Source organism: Lissotriton vulgaris, chromosome 1_1, assembly GCF_964263255.1.
Source record: "Lissotriton vulgaris chromosome 1_1, aLisVul1.2, whole genome shotgun sequence".
Lineage (NCBI taxonomy): Eukaryota > Metazoa > Chordata > Amphibia > Caudata > Salamandridae > Lissotriton > Lissotriton vulgaris.
The window spans coordinates 201,058,869-201,076,368 of NC_141685.1; the positions used below are offsets into that span (position 1 = coordinate 201,058,869).

Here is a 17,500-nt window from a genome sequence, read left to right on the forward strand (position 1 = left end):
GCGCGTTGGGAGAGCGTTAGGGACACGTAAAGGGGCGCAGGGCGCAGAACTCTGCCCGTTTCACCCCAGCATTTTGGGGAGGACACAGAATCTGGCAAAGCCAGTGGGAAGGATTTTCCAGGGGGAGAGTTCAGTGACATGATCTGAAACACAATAGTGCTGGTGATCTGGCGGGTGCATTCTGTGAGCCACTTCTGTCAGGAGCAGCCTGCCATCATGCCCTGATAACCACAACTCTAGTACCAAGCCAGTGACCTCAGCAAATGCAAAGACATTATTACTTATAGTCTCCTGCATCTGATTCTTGCCATCATCATTTGAAACGTTGGCGTTATTATGTCTGCTGCGCACACTTTGTTCATATGTGTACAATTTAAGTGTGTGAACCTGACCACTGTCTTGGACAGAGCTCTGCCTGTGAACACACCATGTGAAGCATTGGTGGTTCAGTGGTAGAATTCTCGCCTGCCACGCGGGAGGCCCGGGTTCGATTCCCGGCCAATGCAAGGTTGCTTTCTTTTGACTTTGTTTTCGAAATGATATATATGAACTCAGTGGGGAATAAAATGGTAAGCAGTGACCCCGACGTGATTTGAAAACGCAACCTCCTGATTTGGAGTCAGACGCGCTACCGTTGCACCACGAGGTCCTTACACTTGCAGCCTTTGATGCCAGATGAACAAATGCTGTGGGCCTTTTGACTTATTTTCCTCTGCTAATATGCCTACGGTTGTATTACAGGGCTTGGCCTTTTGTTTTCTATCCTAATTATTGAAATTGACTGCAGGTGCAGTGAGAACGCTGAGGATTGAACTATTCAGGGAAAGGATCGCACGCAGGAAAGAGCAAAGGTACGTATCTGTGTTTCATGCAGACAAAAGTATACGTCCCTGGGTGGGCTTGAACCACCAACCTTTCAGGTTAACAGCCGAACGCGCTAACCGATTGCGCCACAGAGACTATTGACTGTATACCTTTCCTGAGACTCAATATATGTCTTGACATGTGTGCGCCTGCCTGGAGCTTGTATTATATAAGGGGTCTTTATGCCATACAGCATTTGTCATTTGCTTAGTGTCTTGTTACTGTTGTAATTTATGATGTATAGACTACTGTCTAATGGTGTTAGAGCCAGTATTACTACCGGTCACAGTGTATGAGACTCATACATGACTTTTCTCTTTGCCTGCTTAGCGTAGCTCCCTGCTCCTCTGTTTGCGTGCTACCAGCCCGTGAGGCGTGTGTCTTGCCCATCCCATCTTGACTGTGTTATGTTGGACTTGTCTTCTCTGTGAGCAGAGTCTCCTTCCCAGAGCAGGTGCTTTCTCTGAACTCTTGGCTTGTAAGACTGCTGGGAAAGGCCTTCCTAGCCCCTCAGTCAGATAGATACATTTACCTGCAGAGCTCAGCTTGGGAGAAAGAGATTAGGCAGAGAGCACATAGGGGAAGACCCACAGAGCACACTTTATTTTACATAAAAGCTCGGGCTTGTGGGAGGACAGGGACATGAGGGTTCTCATGGAAAGAAATCCCAGGAGTATTGATGGCTAGGCCCTGAAACACAACAATCCCGGAATGGCCAGGCACAAGATGCCTCTGCAATAGGCCTGACCCTAGGCTTCCGGAGTTCTTGATCTCCAGAGGCTCAAGTGATCTAAGCCCGACCAGGGCGCGTTGGGAGAGCGTTAGGGACACGTAAAGGGGCGCAGAACTCTGTCCGTATCACCCCAGCATTTTGGGGAGGACACAGAATCTGGCAAAGCCAGTGGGAAGGATTTTCCAGGAGGAGAGTTCAGTGACATGATCTGAAACACAATAGTGCTGGTGATCTGGCGGGTGCATTCTGTGAGCCACTTCTGTCAGGAGCAGCCTGCCATCATGCCCTGATAACCACAACTCTAGTACCAAGCCAGTGACCTCAGCAAATGCAAAGACATTATTACTTATAGTCTCCTGCATCTGATTCTTGCCATCATCATGTGAAACGTTGGCGTTATCATGTCTGCTGCGCACCCTTTGTTCATATGTGTACAATTTAAGTGTGTGAACCTGACCACTGTCTTGGACAGAGCTCTGCCTGTGAACACACCATGTGAAGCATTGGTGGTTCAGTGGTAGAATTCTCGCCTGCCACGCGGGAGGCCCGGGTTCGATTCCCGGCCAATGCAAGGTTGCTTTCTTTTGACTTTGTTTTCGAAATGATATATATGAACTCAGTGGGGAATAAAATGGTAAGCAGTGACCCCGACGTGATTTGAACACGCAACCTTCTGATCTGGAGTCAGACGCGCTACCGTTGCGCCACGAGGTCCTTACACTTGCAGCCTTCGATGCCAGATGAACAAATGCTGTGGGCCTTTTGACTTATTTTCCTCTGCTTATATGCCTACGGTTGTATTACAGGGCTTGGCCTTTTGTTTTCTATTGTTATTATTGAAATTGACTGCAGGTGCAGTGAGAATGCTGAGGATTGAACTATTCAGGGAAAGGATCGCACGCAGGAAAGAGCAAAGGTACGTATCTGTGTTTCATGCAGACAAAAGGCTACGTCCCTGGGTGGGCTTGAACCACCAACCTTTCGGTTAACAGCCGAACGCGCTAACCGATTGCGCCACAGAGACTATTGACTGTATACATTTCCTGAGACTCAATATATGTCTTGACATGTGTGCGGCTGCCTGGAGCTTGTATTATATAAGGCGTCTTTATGCCATACAGCATTTGTCATTTGCTTAGTGTCTTGTTACTGTTGTAATTTATGATGTGTAGACTACTGTCTAATGGTGTTAGAGCCAGTATTACTACCGGTCACAGTGCATGAGACTCATACACGACTTTTCTCTTTGCCTGCTTAGCGTAGCTCCCTGCTCCTCTGTTTGCGTGCTACCAGCCCGTGAGGCGTGTGTCTTGCCCATCCCATCTTCACTGTGTTATGTTGGACTTGTCTTCTCTGTGAGCAGAGTCTCCTTCCCAGAGCAGGTGCTTTCTCTGAACTCTTGGCTTGTAAGACTGCTGGGAAAGGCCCTCCCTAGCCCCTCAGTCAGATAGATACATTTACCTGCAGAGCTCAGCTTGGGAGAAAGAGATTAGGCAGAGAGCACATAGGGGAAGGCCCACAGAGCACACTTTATTTTACATAAAAGCTCGGGCTTGTGGGAGGACAGGGACATGAGGGTTCTCATGGAAAGAAATCCCAGGAGTATTGATGGCTAGGCCCTGAAACACAACAATCCCGGAATGGCCAGGCACAAGATGCCTCTGCAATAGGCCTGACCCTAGGCTTCCGGAGTTCTTGATCTCCAGAGGCTCCAGTGATCTAAGCCCGACCAGGGCGCGTTGGGAGAGCGTTAGGGACACGTAAAGGGGCGCAGGGCGCAGAACTCTGTCCGTATCACCCCAGCATTTTGGGGAGGACACAGAATCTGGCAAAGCCAGTGGGAAGGATTTTCCAGGAGGAGAGTTCAGTGACATGATCTGAAACACAATAGTGCTGGTGATCTGGCGGGTGCATTCTGTGAGCCACTTCTGTCAGGAGCAGCCTGCCATCATGCCCTGATAACCACAACTCTAGTACCAAGCCAGTGACCTCAGCAAATGCAAAGACATTATTACTTATAGTCTCCTGCATCTGATTCTTGCCATCATCATGTGAAACGTTGGCGTTATCATGTCTGCTGCGCACCCTTTGTTCATATGTGTACAATTTAAGTGTGTGAACCTGACCACTGTCTTGGACAGAGCTCTGCCTGTGTACACACCATGTGAAGCATTGGTGGTTCAGTGGTAGAATTCTCGCCTGCCACGCGGGAGGCCCGGGTTCGATTCCCGGCCAATGCAAGGTTGCTTTCTTTTGACTTTGTTTTCGAAATGATATATATGAACTCAGTGGGGAATAAAACGGTAAGCAGTGATCCCAACGTGATTTGAACACGCAAGCTTCTGATCTGGAGTCAGACGCTCTACCGTTGCGCCACGAGGTCCTTACACTTGCAGCCTTCTATGCCAGATGAACAAATGCTGTGGGCCTTTTGACTTATTTTCCTCTGCTTATATGCCTACGGTTGTATTACAGGGCTTGGCCTTTTGTTTTCTATCCTAATTATTGAAATTGACGGTAGGTGCAGTGAGAACGCTGAGGATTGAACTATTCAGGGAAAGGATCGCACGCAGGAAAGAGCAAAGGTACGTATCTGTGTTTCATGCAGACAAAAGGATACGTCCCTGGGTGGGCTTGAACCACCAACCTTTGGGTTAACAGCCGAACACGCTAACCGATTGCGCCACAGAGACTATTGACTGCATACATTTCCTGAGACTCAATATATGTCTTGACATGTGTGCGCCTGCCTGGAGCTTGTATTATATAAGGCGTCTTTATGCCATACAGCATTTGTCATTTGCTTAGTGGTTTGTTACTGTTGTAATTTATGATGTGTAGACTACTGTCTAATGGTGTTAGAGCCAGTATTACTACCGGTCACAGTGCATGAGACTCATACATGAATTTTCTCTTTGCCTGCTTAGCGTAGCTCCCTGCTCCTCTGTTTACGTGCTACCAGCCCATGAGGCGTGTGTCTTGCCCATCCCATCTTCACTGTGTTATGTTGGACTTGTCTTCTCTGTGAGCAGAGTCTCCTTCCCAGAGCAGGTGCTTTCTCTGAACTCTTGGCTTGTAAGACTGCTGGGAAAGGCCCTCCCTAGCCCCTCAGTCAGATAGATACATTTACCTGCAGAGCTCAGCTTGGGAGAAAGAGATTAGGCAGAGAGCACATAGGGGAAGGCCCACAGAGCACACTTTATTTTACATAAAAGCTCGGGCTTGTGGGAGGACAGGGACATGAGGGTTCTCATGGAAAGAAATGCCAGGAGTATTGATGGCTAGGCCCTGAAACACAACAATCCCGGAATGGCCAGGCACAAGATGCCTCTGCAATAGGCCTGACCCTAGGCTTCCGGAGTTCTTGATCTCCTGAGGCTCCAGTGATCTAAGCCCGACCAGGGGTGTTTTGCCCGACCAGGGCGCGTTGGGAGAGCGTTAGGGACACGTAAAGGGGCGCAGGGCGCAGAACTCTGCCCGTTTCACCCCAGCATTATGGGGAGGACACAGAATCTGGCAAAGCCAGTGGGAAGGATTTTCCAGGAGGAGAGTTCAGTGACATGATCTGAAACACAATAGTGCTGGTGATCTAGCGGGTGCATTCTGTGAGCCACTTCTGTCAGGAGCAGCCTGCCATCATGCCCTGATAACCACAACTCTAGTACCAAGCCAGTGACCTCAGCAAATGCAAAGACATTATTACTTATAGTCTCCTGCATCTGATTCTTGCCATCATCATGTGAAACGTTGACGTTATCATGTCTGCTGCGCACCCTTTGTTCATATGTGTACAATTTAAGTGTGTGAACCTGACCACTGTCTTGGACAGAGCTCTGCCTGTGAACACACCATGTGAAGCATTGGTGGTTCAGTGGTACAATTCTCGCCTGCCACGCGGGAGGCCCGGGTTCGATTCCCGGCCAATGCAAGGTTGCTTTCTTTTGACTTTGTTTTCGAAATGATATATATGAACTCAGTGGGGAATAAAATGGCAAGCAATGACCCCGACGTGATTTGAACATGCAACCTTCTGATCTGGAGTCAGACGCGCTACCGTTGCGCCACGAGGTCCTTACACTTGCAGCCTTCGATGCCAGATGAACAAATGCTGTGGGCCTTTTGACTTATTTTCCTCTGCTTATATGCCTACGGTTGTATTACAGGGCTTGGCCTTTTGTTTTCTATCCTAATTATTGAAATTGACTGCAGATGCAGTGAGAACGCTGAGGATTGAACTAATCAGGGAAAGGATCGCACGCAGGAAAGAGCAAAGGTACATATCTGTGTTTCATGCAGACAAAGGGATACGTCCCTGGGTGCGCTTGAACCACCAACCTTTCAGTTAACAGCCGAACGCGCTAACCGATTGCGCCACAGAGAGTATTGACTGTATACATTTCCTGAGACTCAATATATGTCTTGACATGTGTGCGGCTGCCTGGAGCTTGTATTATATAAGGCGTCTTTATGCCATACAGCATTTGTCATTTGCTTAGTGTCTTGTTACTGTTGTAATTTATGATGTGTAGACTACTGTCTAATGGTGTTAGAGCCAGTATTACTACCGGTCACAGTGCATGAGACTCATACATGACTTTTCTCTTTGCCTGCTTAGCTTAGCTCCCTGCTCCTCTGTTTGCGTGCTACCAGCCCGTGAGGCGTGTGTCTTGCCCATCCCATCTTCACTGTGTTATGTTGGACTTGTCTTCTCTGTGAGCAGAGTCTCCTTCCCAGAGCAGGTGCTTTCTCTGAACTCTTGGCTTGTAAGACTGCTGGGAAAGGCCCTCCCTAGCCCCTCAGTCAGATAGATACATTTACCTGCAGAGCTCAGCTTGGGAGAAAGAGATTAGGCAGAGAGCACATAGGGGAAGGCCCACAGAGCACACTTTATTTTACATAAAAGCTCGGGCTTGTGGGAGGACAGGGACATGAGGGTTCTCATGGAAAGAAATCCCAGGAGTATTGATGGCTAGGCCCTGAAACACAACAATCCCGGAATGGCCAGGCACAAGATGCCTCTGCAATAGGCCTGACCCTAGGCTTCCGGAGTTCTTGATCTCCAGAGGCTCCAGTGATCTAAGCCCGACCAGGGCGCGTTGGGAGAGCGTTAGGGACACGTAAAGGGGCGCAGGGCGCAGAACTCTGTCCGTATCACCCCAGCATTTTGGGGAGGACACAGAATCTGGCAAAGCCAGTGGGAAGGATTTTCCAGGAGGAGAGTTCAGTGACATGATCTGAAACACAATAGTGCTGGTGATCTGGCGGGTGCATTCTGTGAGCCACTTCTGTCAGGAGCAGCCTGCCATCATGCCCTGATAACCACAACTCTAGTACCAAGCCAGTGACCTCAGCAAATGCAAAGACATTATTACTTATAGTCTCCTGCATCTGATTCTTGCCATCATCATGTGAAACGTTGGCGTTATCATGTCTGCTGCGCACCCTTTGTTCGTATGTGTACAATTTAAGTGTGTGAACCTGACCACTGTCTTGGACAGAGCTCTGCCTGTGTACACACCATGTGAAGCATTGGTGGTTCAGTGGTAGAATTCTCGCCTGCCACGCGGGAGGCCCGGGTTCGATTCCCGGCCAATGCAAGGTTGCTTTCTTTTGACTTTGTTTTCGAAATGATATATATGAACTCAGTGGGGAATAAAATGGTAAGCAGTGACCCCGACGTGATTTGAACACGCAACCTTCCGATCTGGAGTCAGACGCGCTACCGTTGCGCCACGAGGTCCTTACACTTGCAGCCTTCGATGCCAGATGAACAAATGCTGTGGGCCTTTTGACTTATTTTCCTCTGCTTATATGCCTACGGTTGTATTACAGGGCTTGGCCTTTTGTTTTCTATCCTAATTATTGAAATTGACGGCAGGTGCAGTGAGAACGCTGAGGATTGAACTATTCAGGGAAAGGATCGCACGCAGGAAAGAGCAAAGGTACCTATCTGTGTTTCATGCAGACAAAAGGATACGTCCCTGGGTGGGCTTGAACCACCAACCTTTCGGTTAACAGCCGAACGCGCTAACCGATTGCGCCACAGAGACTATTGACTGCATACATTTCCTGAGACTCAATATATGTCTTGACATGTGTGCGCCTGCCTGGAGCTTGTATTATATAAGGCGTCTTTATGCCATACAGCATTTGTCATTTGCTTAGTGTCTTGTTACTGTTGTAATTTATGATGTGTAGACTACTGTCTAATGGTGTTAGAGCCAGTATTACTACCGGTCACAGTGCATGAGACTCATACATGACTTTTCTCTTTGCCTGCTTAGCGTAGCTCCCTGCTCCTCTGTTTGCGTGCTACCAGCCCGTGAGGCGTGTGTCTTGCCCATCCCATCTTCACTGTGTTATGTTGGACTTGTCTTCTCTGTGAGCAGAGTCTCCTTCCCAGAGCAGGTGCTTTCTCTGAACTCTTGGCTTGTAAGACTGCTGGGAAAGGCCCTCCCTAGCCCCTCAGTCAGATAGATACATTTACCTGCAGAGCTCAGCTTGGGAGAAAGAGATTAGGCAGAGAGCACATAGGGGAAGGCCCACAGAGCACACTTTATTTTACATAAAAGCTTGGGCTTGTGGGAGGACAGGGACATGAGGGTTCTCATGGAAAGAAATGCCAGGAGTATTGATGGCTAGGCCCTGAAACACAACAATCCCGGAATGGCCAGGCACAAGATGCCTCTGCAATAGGCCTGACCCTAGGCTTCCGGAGTTCTTGATCTCCAGAGGCTCCAGTGATCTAAGCCCGACCAGGGCTGTGCCCGACCAGGGCGCGTTGGGAGAGCGTTAGGGACACGTAAAGGGGCGCAGGGCGCAGAACTCTGCCCGTTTCACCCCAGCATTTTGGGGAGGACACAGAATCTGGCAAAGCCAGTGGGAAGGATTTTCCAGGGGGAGAGTTCAGTGACATGATCTGAAACACAATAGTGCTGGTAACTGGCGGGTGCATTCTGTGAGCCACTTCTGTCAGGAGCAGCCTGCCATCATGCCCTGATAACCACAACTCTAGTACCAAGCCAGTGACCTCAGCAAATGCAAAGACATTATTACTTATAGTCTCCTGCATCTGATTCTTGCCATCATCATGTGAAACGTTGGCGTTATCATGTCTGCTGCGCACCCTTTGTTCATATGTGTACAATTTAAGTGTGTGAACCTGACCACTGTCTTGGACAGAGCTCTGCCTGTGAACACACCATGTGAAGCATTGGTGGTTCAGTGGTAGAATTCTCGCCTGCCACGCGGGAGGCCCGGGTTCGATTCCCGGCCAATGCAAGGTTGCTTTCTTTTGACTTTGTTTTCGAAATGATATATATGAACTCAGTGGGGAATAAAATGGTAAGCAGTGACCCGACGTGATTTGAACACGCAACCTTCTGATCTGGAGTCAGACGCGCTACCGTTGCGCCACGAGGTCCTTACACTTGCAGCCTTCGATGCCAGATGAACAAATGCTGTGGGCCTTTTGACTTATTTTCCTCTGCTTATATGCCTACGGTTGTATTACAGGGCTTGGCCTTTTGTTTTCTATTCTTATTATTGAAATTGACTGCAGGTGCAGTGAGAACGCTGAGGATTGAACTATTCAGGGAAAGGATCGCACTCAGGAAAGAGCAAAGGTACGTATCTGTGTTTCATGCAGACAAAAGGATACGTCCCTGGGTGGGCTTGAACCACCAACCTTTCGGTTAACAGCCGAACGCGCTAACCGATTGCGCCACAGAGACTATTGACTGTATACATTTCCTGAGACTCAATATATGTCTTGACATGTGTGCGGCTGCCTGGAGCTTGTATTATATAAGGCGTCTTTATGCTATACAGCATTTGTCATTTGCTTAGTGTCTTGTTACTGTTGTAATTTATGATGTGTAGACTACTGTCTAATGGTGTTAGAGCCAGTATTACTACCGGTCACAGTGCATGAGACTCATACATGACTTTTCTCTTTACCTGCTTAGCGTAGCTCCCTGCTCCTCTGTTTGCATGCTACCAGCCCGTGAGGTGTGTGTCTTGCCCATCCCATCTTCACTGTGTTATGTTGGACTTGTCTTCTCTGTGAGCAGAGTCTCCTTCCCAGAGCAGGTGCTTTCTCTGAACTCTTGGCTTGTAAGACTGCTGGGAAAGGCCCTCCCTAGCCCCTCAGTCAGATAGATACATTTACCTGCAGAGCTCAGCTTGGGAGAAAGAGATTAGGCAGAGAGCACATAGGGGAAGGCCCACAGAGCACACTTTATTTTACATAAAAGCTCGGGCTTGTGGGAGGACAGGGACATGAGTGTTCTCATGGAAAGAAATCCCAGGAGTATTGATGGCTAGGCCCTGAAACACAACAATCCCGGAATGGCCAGGCACAAGATGCCTCTGCAATAGGCCTGACCCTAGGCTTCCGGAGTTCTTGATCTCCAGAGGCTCCAGTGATCTAAGCCCGACCAGGGCGCGTTGGGAGAGTGTTAGGGACACGTAAAGGGGCGCAGGGCGCAGAACTCTGTCCGTATCACCCCAGCATTTTGGGGAGGACACAGGATCTGGCAAAGCCAGTGGGAAGGATTTTCCAGGAGGAGAGTTCAGTGACATGATCTGAAACACAATAGTGCTGGTGATCTGGCGGGTGCATTCTGTGAGCCACTTCTGTCAGGAGCAGCCTGCCATCATGCCCTGATAACCACAACTCTAGTACCAAGCCAGTGACCTCAGCAAATGCAAAGACATTATTACTTATAGTCTCCTGCATCTGATTCTTGCCATCATCATGTGAAACGTTGGCGTTATCATGTCTGCTGCGCACCCTTTGTTCATATGTGTACAATTTAAGTGTGTGAACCTGACCACTGTCTTGGACAGAGCTCTGCCTGTGTACACACCATGTGAAGCATTGGTGGTTCAGTGGTAGAATTCTCGCCTGCCACGCGGGAGGCCCGGGTTCGATTCCCGGCCAATGCAAGGTTGCTTTCTTTTGACTTTGTTTTCGAAATGATATATATGAACTCAGTTGGGAATAAAATGGTAAGCAGTGACCCCGACGTGATTTGAACACGCAACCTTCTGATCTGGAGTCAGACGCGCTACCGTTGCGCCACGAGGTCCTTACACTTGCAGCCTTCGATGCCAGATGAACAAATGCTGTGGGCCTTTTGACTTATTTTCCTCTGCTTATATGCCTACGGTTGTATTACAGGGCTTGGCCTTTTGTTTTCTATCCTAATTATTGAAATTGACGGCAGATGCAGTGAGAACGCTGAGGATTGAACTATTCAGGGAAAGGATCGCACGCAGGAAAGAGCAAAGGTACGTATCTGTGTTTCATGCAGACAAAAGGATACGTCCCTGGGTGGGCTTGAACCACCAACCTGTCGGTTAACAGCCGAACGCGCTAACCGATTGCGCCACAGAGACTATTGACTGCATACATTTCCTGAGACTCAATATATGTCTTGACATGTGTGCGCCTGCCTGGAGCTTGTATTATATAAGGCGTCTTTATGCCATACAGCATTTGTCATTTGCTTAGTGTCTTGTTACTGTTGTAATTTATGATGTGTAGACTACTGTCTAATGGTGTTAGAGCCAGTATTACTACCGGTCACAGTGCATGAGACTCATACATGACTTTTCTCTTTGCCTGCTTAGCGTAGCTCCCTGCTCCTCTGTTTGCGTGCTACCAGCCCGTGAGGCGTGTGTCTTGCCCATCCCATCTTCACTGTGTTATGTTGGACTTGTCTTCTCTGTGAGCAGAGTCTCCTTCCCAGAGCAGGTGCTTTCTCTGAACTCTTGGCTTGTAAGACTGCTGGGAAAGGCCCTCCCTAGCCCCTCAGTCAGATAGATACATTTACCTGCAGAGCTCAGCTTGGGAGAAAGAGATTAGGCAGAGAGCACATAGGGGAAGGCCCACAGAGCACACTTTATTTTACATAAAAGCTCGGGCTTGTGGGAGGACAGGGACATGAGGGTTCTCATGGAAAGAAATGCCAGGAGTATTGATGGCTAGGCCCTGAAACACAACAATCCCGGAATGGCCAGGCACAAGATGCCTCTGCAATAGGCCTGACCCTAGGCTTCCGGAGTTCTTGATCTCCAGAGGCTCCAGTGATCTAAGCCCGACCAGGGCGCGTTGGGAGAGTGTTAGGGACACGTAAAGGGGCGCAGGGCGCAGAACTCTGTCCGTATCACCCCAGCATTTTGGGGAGGACACAGAATCTGGCAAAGCCAGTGGGAAGGATTTTCCAGGAGGAGAGTTCAGTGACATGATCTGAAACACAATAGTGCTGGTGATCTGGCGGGTGCATTCTGTGAGCCACTTCTGTCAGGAGCAGCCTGCCATCATGCCCTGATAACCACAACTCTAGTACCAAGCCAGTGACCTCAGCAAATGCAAAGACATTATTACTTATAGTCTCCTGCATCTGATTCTTGCCATCATCATGTGAAACGTCGGCGTTATCATGTCTGCTGCGCACCCTTTGTTCATATGTGTACAATTTAAGTGTGTGAACCCGACCACTGTCTTGGACAGAGCTCTGCCTGTGAACACACCATGTGAAGCATTGGTGGTTCAGTGGTAGAATTCTCGCCTGCCCCGCGGGAGGCCCGGGTTCGATTCCCGGCCAATACAAGGTTGCTTTCTTTTGACTTTGTTTTCGAAATGATATATATGAACTCAGTGGGGAATAAAATGGTAAGCAGTGACCCCGACGTGATTTGAACACGCAACCTTCTGATCTGGAGTCAGACGCGCTACCGTTGCGCCACGAGGTCCTTACACTTGCAGCCTTCGATGCCAGATGAACAAATGCTGTGGGCCTTTTGACTTATTTTCCTCTGCTTATATGCCTACGGTTGTATTACAGGGTTTGGCCTTTTGTTTTCTATTCTTATTATTGAAATTGACTGCAGGTGCAGTGAGAACGCTGAGGATTGAACTATTCAGGGAAAGGATCGCACGCAGGAAAGAGCAAAGGTACGTATCTGTGTTTCATGCAGACAAAAGGATACGTCCCTGGGTGGGCTTGAACCACCAACCTTTCAGTTAAAAGCCGAACGCGCTAACCGATTGCGCCACAGAGACTATTGACTGTAAATTATTCCTGAGACTCAATATATGTCTTGACATGTGTGCGGCTGCCTGGAGCTTGTATTATATAAGGCGTCTTTATGCCATACAGCATTTGTCATTTGCTTAGTGTCTTGTTACTGTTGTAATTTTTGATGTGTAGACTACTGTCTAATGGTGTTAGAGCCAGTATTACTACCGGTCACAGTGCATGAGACTCATACATGACTTTTCTCTTTGCCTGCTTAGCGTAGCTCCCTGCTCCTCTGTTTGCGTGCTACCAGCCCGTGAGGCGTGTGTCTTGCCCATCCCATCTTCACTGTGTTATGTTGGACTTGTCTTCTCTGTGAGCAGAGTCTCCTTCCCAGAGCAGGTGCTTTCTCTGAACTCTTGGCTTGTAAGACTGCTGGGAAAGGCCCTCCCTAGCCCCTCAGTCAGATAGATACATTTACCTGCAGAGCTCAGCTTGGGAGAAAGAGATTAGGCAGAGAGCACATAGGGGAAGGCCCACAGAGCACACTTTATTTTACATAAAAGCTCGGGCTTGTGGGAGGACAGGGACATGAGGGTTCTCATGGAAAGAAATCCCAGGAGTATTGATGGCTAGGCCCTGAAACACAACAATCCCGGAATGGCCAGGCACAAGATGCCTCTGCAATAGGCCTGACCCTAGGCTTCCGGAGTTCTTGATCTCCAGAGGCTCCAGTGATCTAAGCCCGACCAGGGCGCGTTGGGAGAGTGTTAGGGACACGTAAAGGGGCGCAGGGCGCAGAACTCTGTCCGTATCACCCCAGCATTTTGGGGAGGACACAGAATCTGGCAAAGCCAGTGGGAAGGATTTTCCAGGAGGAGAGTTCAGTGACATGATCTGAAACACAATAGTGCTGGTGATCTGGCGGGTGCATTCTGTGAGCCACTTCTGTCAGGAGCAGCCTGCCATCATGCCCTGATAACCACAACTCTAGTACCAAGCCAGTGACCTCAGCAAATGCAAAGACATTATTACTTATAGTCTCCTGCATCTGATTCTTGCCATCATCATGTGAAACGTTGGCGTTATCATGTCTGCTGCGCACCCTTTGTTCATATGTGTACAATTTAAGTGTGTGAACCTGACCACTGTCTTGGACAGAGCTCTGCCTGTGTACACACCATGTGAAGCATTGGTGGTTCAGTGGTAGAATTCTCGCCTGCCACGCGGGAGGCCCGGGTTCGATTCCCGGCCAATGCAAGGTTGCTTTCTTTTGACTTTGTTTTCGAAATGATATATATGAACTCAGTTGGGAATAAAATGGTAAGCAGTGACCCCGACGTGATTTGAACACGCAACCTTCTGATCTGGAGTCAGACGCGCTACCGTTGCGCCACGAGGTCCTTACACTTGCAGCCTTCGATGCCAGATGAACAAATGCTGTGGGCCTTTTGACTTATTTTCCTCTGCTTATATGCCTACGGTTGTATTACATGGCTTGGCCTTTTGTTTTCTATCCTAATTATTGAAATTGACGGCAGATGCAGTGAGAACGCTGAGGATTGAACTATTCAGGGAAAGGATCGCACGCAGGAAAGAGCAAAGGTACGTATCTGTGTTTCATGCAGACAAAAGGATACGTCCCTGGGTGGGCTTGAACCACCAACCTGTCGGTTAACAGCCGAACGCGCTAACCGATTGCGCCACAGAGACTATTGACTGCATACATTTCCTGAGACTCAATATATGTCTTGACATGTGTGCGCCTGCCTGGAGCTTGTATTATATAAGGCGTCTTTATGCCATACAGCATTTGTCATTTGCTTAGTGTCTTGTTACTGTTGTAATTTATGATGTGTAGACTACTGTCTAATGGTGTTAGAGCCAGTATTACTACCGGTCACAGTGCATGAGACTCATACATGACTTTTCTCTTTGCCTGCTTAGCTTAGCTCCCTGCTCCTCTGTTTGCGTGCTACCAGCCCGTGAGGCGTGTGTCTTGCCCATCCCATCTTCACTGTGTTATGTTGGACTTGTCTTCTCTGTGAGCAGAGTCTCCTTCCCAGAGCAGGTGCTTTCTCTGAACTCTTGGCTTGTAAGACTGCTGGGAAAGGCCCTCCCTAGCCCCTCAGTCAGATAGATACATTTACCTGCAGAGCTCAGCTTGGGAGAAAGAGATTAGGCAGAGAGCACATAGGGGAAGGCCCACAGAGCACACTTTATTTTACATAAAAGCTCGGGCTTGTGGGAGGACAGGGACATGAGGGTTCTCATGGAAAGAAATGCCAGGAGTATTGATGGCTAGGCCCTGAAACACAACAATCCCGGAATGGCCAGGCACAAGATGCCTCTGCAATAGGCCTGACCCTAGGCTTCCGGAGTTCTTGATCTCCAGAGGCTCCAGTGATCTAAGCCCGACCAGGGCGCGTTGGGAGAGTGTTAGGGACACGTAAAGGGGCGCAGGGCGCAGAACTCTGTCCGTATCACCCCAGCATTTTGGGGAGGACACAGAATCTGGCAAAGCCAGTGGGAAGGATTTTCCAGGAGGAGAGTTCAGTGACATGATCTGAAACACAATAGTGCTGGTGATCTGGCGGGTGCATTCTGTGAGCCACTTCTGTCAGGAGCAGCCTGCCATCATGCCCTGATAACCACAACTCTAGTACCAAGCCAGTGACCTCAGCAAATGCAAAGACATTATTACTTATAGTCTCCTGCATCTGATTCTTGCCATCATCATGTGAAACGTTGGCGTTATCATGTCTGCTGCGCACCCTTTGTTCATATGTGTACAATTTAAGTGTGTGAACCTGACCACTGTCTTGGACAGAGCTCTGCCTGTGAACACACCATGTGAAGCATTGGTGGTTCAGTGGTAGAATTCTCGCCTGCCACGCGGGAGGCCCGGGTTCGATTCCCGGCCAATACAAGGTTGCTTTCTTTTGACTTTGTTTTCGAAATGATATATATGAACTCAGTGGGGAATAAAATGGTAAGCAGTGACCCCGACGTGATTTGAACACGCAACCTTCTGATCTGGAGTCAGACGCGCTACCGTTGCGCCACGAGGTCCTTACACTTGCAGCCTTCGATGCCAGATGAACAAATGCTGTGGGCCTTTTGACTTATTTTCCTCTGCTTATATGCCTACGGTTGTATTACAGGGCTTGGCCTTTTGTTTTCTATTCTTATTATTGAAATTGACTGCAGGTGCAGTGAGAACGCTGAGGATTGAACTATTCAGGGAAAGGATCGCACGCAGGAAAGAGCAAAGGTACGTATCTGTGTTTCATGCAGACAAAAGGATACGTCCCTGGGTGGGCTTGAACCACCAACCTTTCAGTTAAAAGCCGAACGCGCTAACCGATTGCGCCACAGAGACTATTGACTGTAAATTTTTCCTGAGACTCAATATATGTCTTGACATGTGTGCGGCTGCCTGGAGCTTGTATTATATAAGGCGTCTTTATGCCATACAGCATTTGTCATTTGCTTAGTGTCTTGTTACTGTTGTAATTTTTGATGTGTAGACTACTGTCTAATGGTGTTAGAGCCAGTATTACTACCGGTCACAGTGCATGAGACTCATACATGACTTTTCTCTTTGCCTGCTTAGCGTACCTCCCTGCTCCTCTGTTTGCGTGCTACCAGCCCGTGAGGCGTGTGTCTTGCCCATCCCATCTTCACTGTGTTATGTTGGACTTGTCTTCTCTGTGAGCAGAGTCTCCTTCCCAGAGCAGGTGCTTTCTCTGAACTCTTGGCTTGTAAGACTGCTGGGAAAGGCCCTCCCTAGCCCCTCAGTCAGATAGATACATTTACCTGCAGAGCTCAGCTTGGGAGAAAGAGATTAGGCAGAGAGCACATAGGGGAAGGCCCACAGAGCACACTTTATTTTACATAAAAGCTCGGGCTTGTGGGAGGACAGGGACATGAGGGTTCTCATGGAAAGAAATCCCAGGAGTATTGATGGCTAGGCCCTGAAACACAACAATCCCGGAATGGCCAGGCACAAGATGCCTCTGCAATAGGCCTGACCCTAGGCTTCCGGAGTTCTTGATCTCCAGAGGCTCCAGTGATCTAAGCCCGACCAGGGCGCGTTGGGAGAGTGTTAGGGACACGTAAAGGGGCGCAGGGCGCAGAACTCTGTCCGTATCACCCCAGCATTTTGGGGAGGACACAGAATCTGGCAAAGCCAGTGGGAAGGATTTTCCAGGAGGAGAGTTCAGTGACATGATCTGAAACACAATAGTGCTGGTGATCTGGCGGGTGCATTTTGTGAGCCACTTCTGTCAGGAGCAGCCTGCCATCATGCCCTGATAACCACAACTCTAGTACCAAGCCAGTGACCTCAGCAAATGCAAAGACATTATTACTTATAGTCTCCTGCATCTGATTCTTGCCATCATCATGTGAAACGTTGGCGTTATCATGTCTGCTGCGCACCCTTTGTTCATATGTGTACAATTTAAGTGTGTGAACCTGACCACTGTCTTGGACAGAGCTCTGCCTGTGAACACACCATGTGAAGCATTGGTGGTTCAGTGGTAGAATTCTCGCCTGCCACGCGGGAGGCCCGGGTTCGATTCCTGGCCAATGCAAGGTTGCTTTCTTTTGACTTTGTTTTCGAAATGATATATATGAACTCAGTGGGGAATAAAATGGTAAGCAGTGACCCCGACGTGATTTGAACACGCAACCTTCTGATCTGGAGTCAGACTCGCTACCGTTGCGCCACGAGGTCCTTACACTTGCAGCCTTCGATGCCAGATGAACAAATGCTGTGGGCCTTTTGACTTATTTTCCTCTGCTTATATGCCTACGGTTGTATTACAGGGTTTGGCCTTTTGTTTTCTATTCTTATTATTGAAATTGACTG

General features: G+C 48.7%; 29 non-coding genes across 29 annotated transcripts; 11 read left to right on the forward strand and 18 right to left on the reverse strand.

Annotated features, from left to right (window-relative positions):
* Nucleotides 1-435: 435 nt before the first annotated feature.
* TRNAG-GCC (transfer RNA glycine (anticodon GCC)) lies at nucleotides 436-506 on the forward strand. The gene has a single exon. It is a non-coding gene; the product is annotated as a tRNA-Gly (tRNA).
* A 71-nt stretch (nucleotides 507-577) lies between these two features.
* Nucleotides 578-649, reverse strand: TRNAW-CCA (transfer RNA tryptophan (anticodon CCA)). The gene has a single exon. It is a non-coding gene; the product is annotated as a tRNA-Trp (tRNA).
* Nucleotides 650-885: 236 nt separating this feature from the next.
* On the reverse strand, nucleotides 886-960 carry TRNAN-GUU (transfer RNA asparagine (anticodon GUU)). The gene has a single exon. It is a non-coding gene; the product is annotated as a tRNA-Asn (tRNA).
* A 1,137-nt stretch (nucleotides 961-2,097) lies between these two features.
* On the forward strand, nucleotides 2,098-2,168 carry TRNAG-GCC (transfer RNA glycine (anticodon GCC)). Its single transcript has one exon. It is a non-coding gene; the product is annotated as a tRNA-Gly (tRNA).
* A 71-nt stretch (nucleotides 2,169-2,239) lies between these two features.
* Nucleotides 2,240-2,311, reverse strand: TRNAW-CCA (transfer RNA tryptophan (anticodon CCA)). The gene has a single exon. It is a non-coding gene; the product is annotated as a tRNA-Trp (tRNA).
* Nucleotides 2,312-2,547: 236 nt separating this feature from the next.
* TRNAN-GUU (transfer RNA asparagine (anticodon GUU)) lies at nucleotides 2,548-2,621 on the reverse strand. Its single transcript has one exon. It is a non-coding gene; the product is annotated as a tRNA-Asn (tRNA).
* A 1,145-nt stretch (nucleotides 2,622-3,766) lies between these two features.
* TRNAG-GCC (transfer RNA glycine (anticodon GCC)) lies at nucleotides 3,767-3,837 on the forward strand. The gene has a single exon. It is a non-coding gene; the product is annotated as a tRNA-Gly (tRNA).
* A 379-nt stretch (nucleotides 3,838-4,216) lies between these two features.
* On the reverse strand, nucleotides 4,217-4,290 carry TRNAN-GUU (transfer RNA asparagine (anticodon GUU)). The gene has a single exon. It is a non-coding gene; the product is annotated as a tRNA-Asn (tRNA).
* Nucleotides 4,291-5,454: 1,164 nt separating this feature from the next.
* Nucleotides 5,455-5,525, forward strand: TRNAG-GCC (transfer RNA glycine (anticodon GCC)). The gene has a single exon. It is a non-coding gene; the product is annotated as a tRNA-Gly (tRNA).
* A 71-nt stretch (nucleotides 5,526-5,596) lies between these two features.
* Nucleotides 5,597-5,668, reverse strand: TRNAW-CCA (transfer RNA tryptophan (anticodon CCA)). The gene has a single exon. It is a non-coding gene; the product is annotated as a tRNA-Trp (tRNA).
* Nucleotides 5,669-5,904: 236 nt separating this feature from the next.
* On the reverse strand, nucleotides 5,905-5,978 carry TRNAN-GUU (transfer RNA asparagine (anticodon GUU)). The gene has a single exon. It is a non-coding gene; the product is annotated as a tRNA-Asn (tRNA).
* Nucleotides 5,979-7,123: 1,145 nt separating this feature from the next.
* TRNAG-GCC (transfer RNA glycine (anticodon GCC)) lies at nucleotides 7,124-7,194 on the forward strand. Its single transcript has one exon. It is a non-coding gene; the product is annotated as a tRNA-Gly (tRNA).
* A 71-nt stretch (nucleotides 7,195-7,265) lies between these two features.
* TRNAW-CCA (transfer RNA tryptophan (anticodon CCA)) lies at nucleotides 7,266-7,337 on the reverse strand. The gene has a single exon. It is a non-coding gene; the product is annotated as a tRNA-Trp (tRNA).
* A 236-nt stretch (nucleotides 7,338-7,573) lies between these two features.
* Nucleotides 7,574-7,647, reverse strand: TRNAN-GUU (transfer RNA asparagine (anticodon GUU)). The gene has a single exon. It is a non-coding gene; the product is annotated as a tRNA-Asn (tRNA).
* A 1,160-nt stretch (nucleotides 7,648-8,807) lies between these two features.
* On the forward strand, nucleotides 8,808-8,878 carry TRNAG-GCC (transfer RNA glycine (anticodon GCC)). Its single transcript has one exon. It is a non-coding gene; the product is annotated as a tRNA-Gly (tRNA).
* Nucleotides 8,879-8,949: 71 nt separating this feature from the next.
* On the reverse strand, nucleotides 8,950-9,020 carry TRNAW-CCA (transfer RNA tryptophan (anticodon CCA)). The gene has a single exon. It is a non-coding gene; the product is annotated as a tRNA-Trp (tRNA).
* A 236-nt stretch (nucleotides 9,021-9,256) lies between these two features.
* TRNAN-GUU (transfer RNA asparagine (anticodon GUU)) lies at nucleotides 9,257-9,330 on the reverse strand. Its single transcript has one exon. It is a non-coding gene; the product is annotated as a tRNA-Asn (tRNA).
* Nucleotides 9,331-10,475: 1,145 nt separating this feature from the next.
* On the forward strand, nucleotides 10,476-10,546 carry TRNAG-GCC (transfer RNA glycine (anticodon GCC)). Its single transcript has one exon. It is a non-coding gene; the product is annotated as a tRNA-Gly (tRNA).
* A 71-nt stretch (nucleotides 10,547-10,617) lies between these two features.
* Nucleotides 10,618-10,689, reverse strand: TRNAW-CCA (transfer RNA tryptophan (anticodon CCA)). The gene has a single exon. It is a non-coding gene; the product is annotated as a tRNA-Trp (tRNA).
* A 236-nt stretch (nucleotides 10,690-10,925) lies between these two features.
* On the reverse strand, nucleotides 10,926-10,999 carry TRNAN-GUU (transfer RNA asparagine (anticodon GUU)). The gene has a single exon. It is a non-coding gene; the product is annotated as a tRNA-Asn (tRNA).
* A 1,145-nt stretch (nucleotides 11,000-12,144) lies between these two features.
* On the forward strand, nucleotides 12,145-12,215 carry TRNAG-GCC (transfer RNA glycine (anticodon GCC)). The gene has a single exon. It is a non-coding gene; the product is annotated as a tRNA-Gly (tRNA).
* A 71-nt stretch (nucleotides 12,216-12,286) lies between these two features.
* Nucleotides 12,287-12,358, reverse strand: TRNAW-CCA (transfer RNA tryptophan (anticodon CCA)). The gene has a single exon. It is a non-coding gene; the product is annotated as a tRNA-Trp (tRNA).
* A 1,455-nt stretch (nucleotides 12,359-13,813) lies between these two features.
* On the forward strand, nucleotides 13,814-13,884 carry TRNAG-GCC (transfer RNA glycine (anticodon GCC)). Its single transcript has one exon. It is a non-coding gene; the product is annotated as a tRNA-Gly (tRNA).
* A 71-nt stretch (nucleotides 13,885-13,955) lies between these two features.
* Nucleotides 13,956-14,027, reverse strand: TRNAW-CCA (transfer RNA tryptophan (anticodon CCA)). Its single transcript has one exon. It is a non-coding gene; the product is annotated as a tRNA-Trp (tRNA).
* Nucleotides 14,028-14,263: 236 nt separating this feature from the next.
* On the reverse strand, nucleotides 14,264-14,337 carry TRNAN-GUU (transfer RNA asparagine (anticodon GUU)). Its single transcript has one exon. It is a non-coding gene; the product is annotated as a tRNA-Asn (tRNA).
* Nucleotides 14,338-15,482: 1,145 nt separating this feature from the next.
* Nucleotides 15,483-15,553, forward strand: TRNAG-GCC (transfer RNA glycine (anticodon GCC)). The gene has a single exon. It is a non-coding gene; the product is annotated as a tRNA-Gly (tRNA).
* Nucleotides 15,554-15,624: 71 nt separating this feature from the next.
* TRNAW-CCA (transfer RNA tryptophan (anticodon CCA)) lies at nucleotides 15,625-15,696 on the reverse strand. Its single transcript has one exon. It is a non-coding gene; the product is annotated as a tRNA-Trp (tRNA).
* A 1,455-nt stretch (nucleotides 15,697-17,151) lies between these two features.
* On the forward strand, nucleotides 17,152-17,222 carry TRNAG-GCC (transfer RNA glycine (anticodon GCC)). Its single transcript has one exon. It is a non-coding gene; the product is annotated as a tRNA-Gly (tRNA).
* Nucleotides 17,223-17,293: 71 nt separating this feature from the next.
* TRNAW-CCA (transfer RNA tryptophan (anticodon CCA)) lies at nucleotides 17,294-17,365 on the reverse strand. The gene has a single exon. It is a non-coding gene; the product is annotated as a tRNA-Trp (tRNA).
* Between the last annotated feature and the right edge of the window lie 135 nt (nucleotides 17,366-17,500).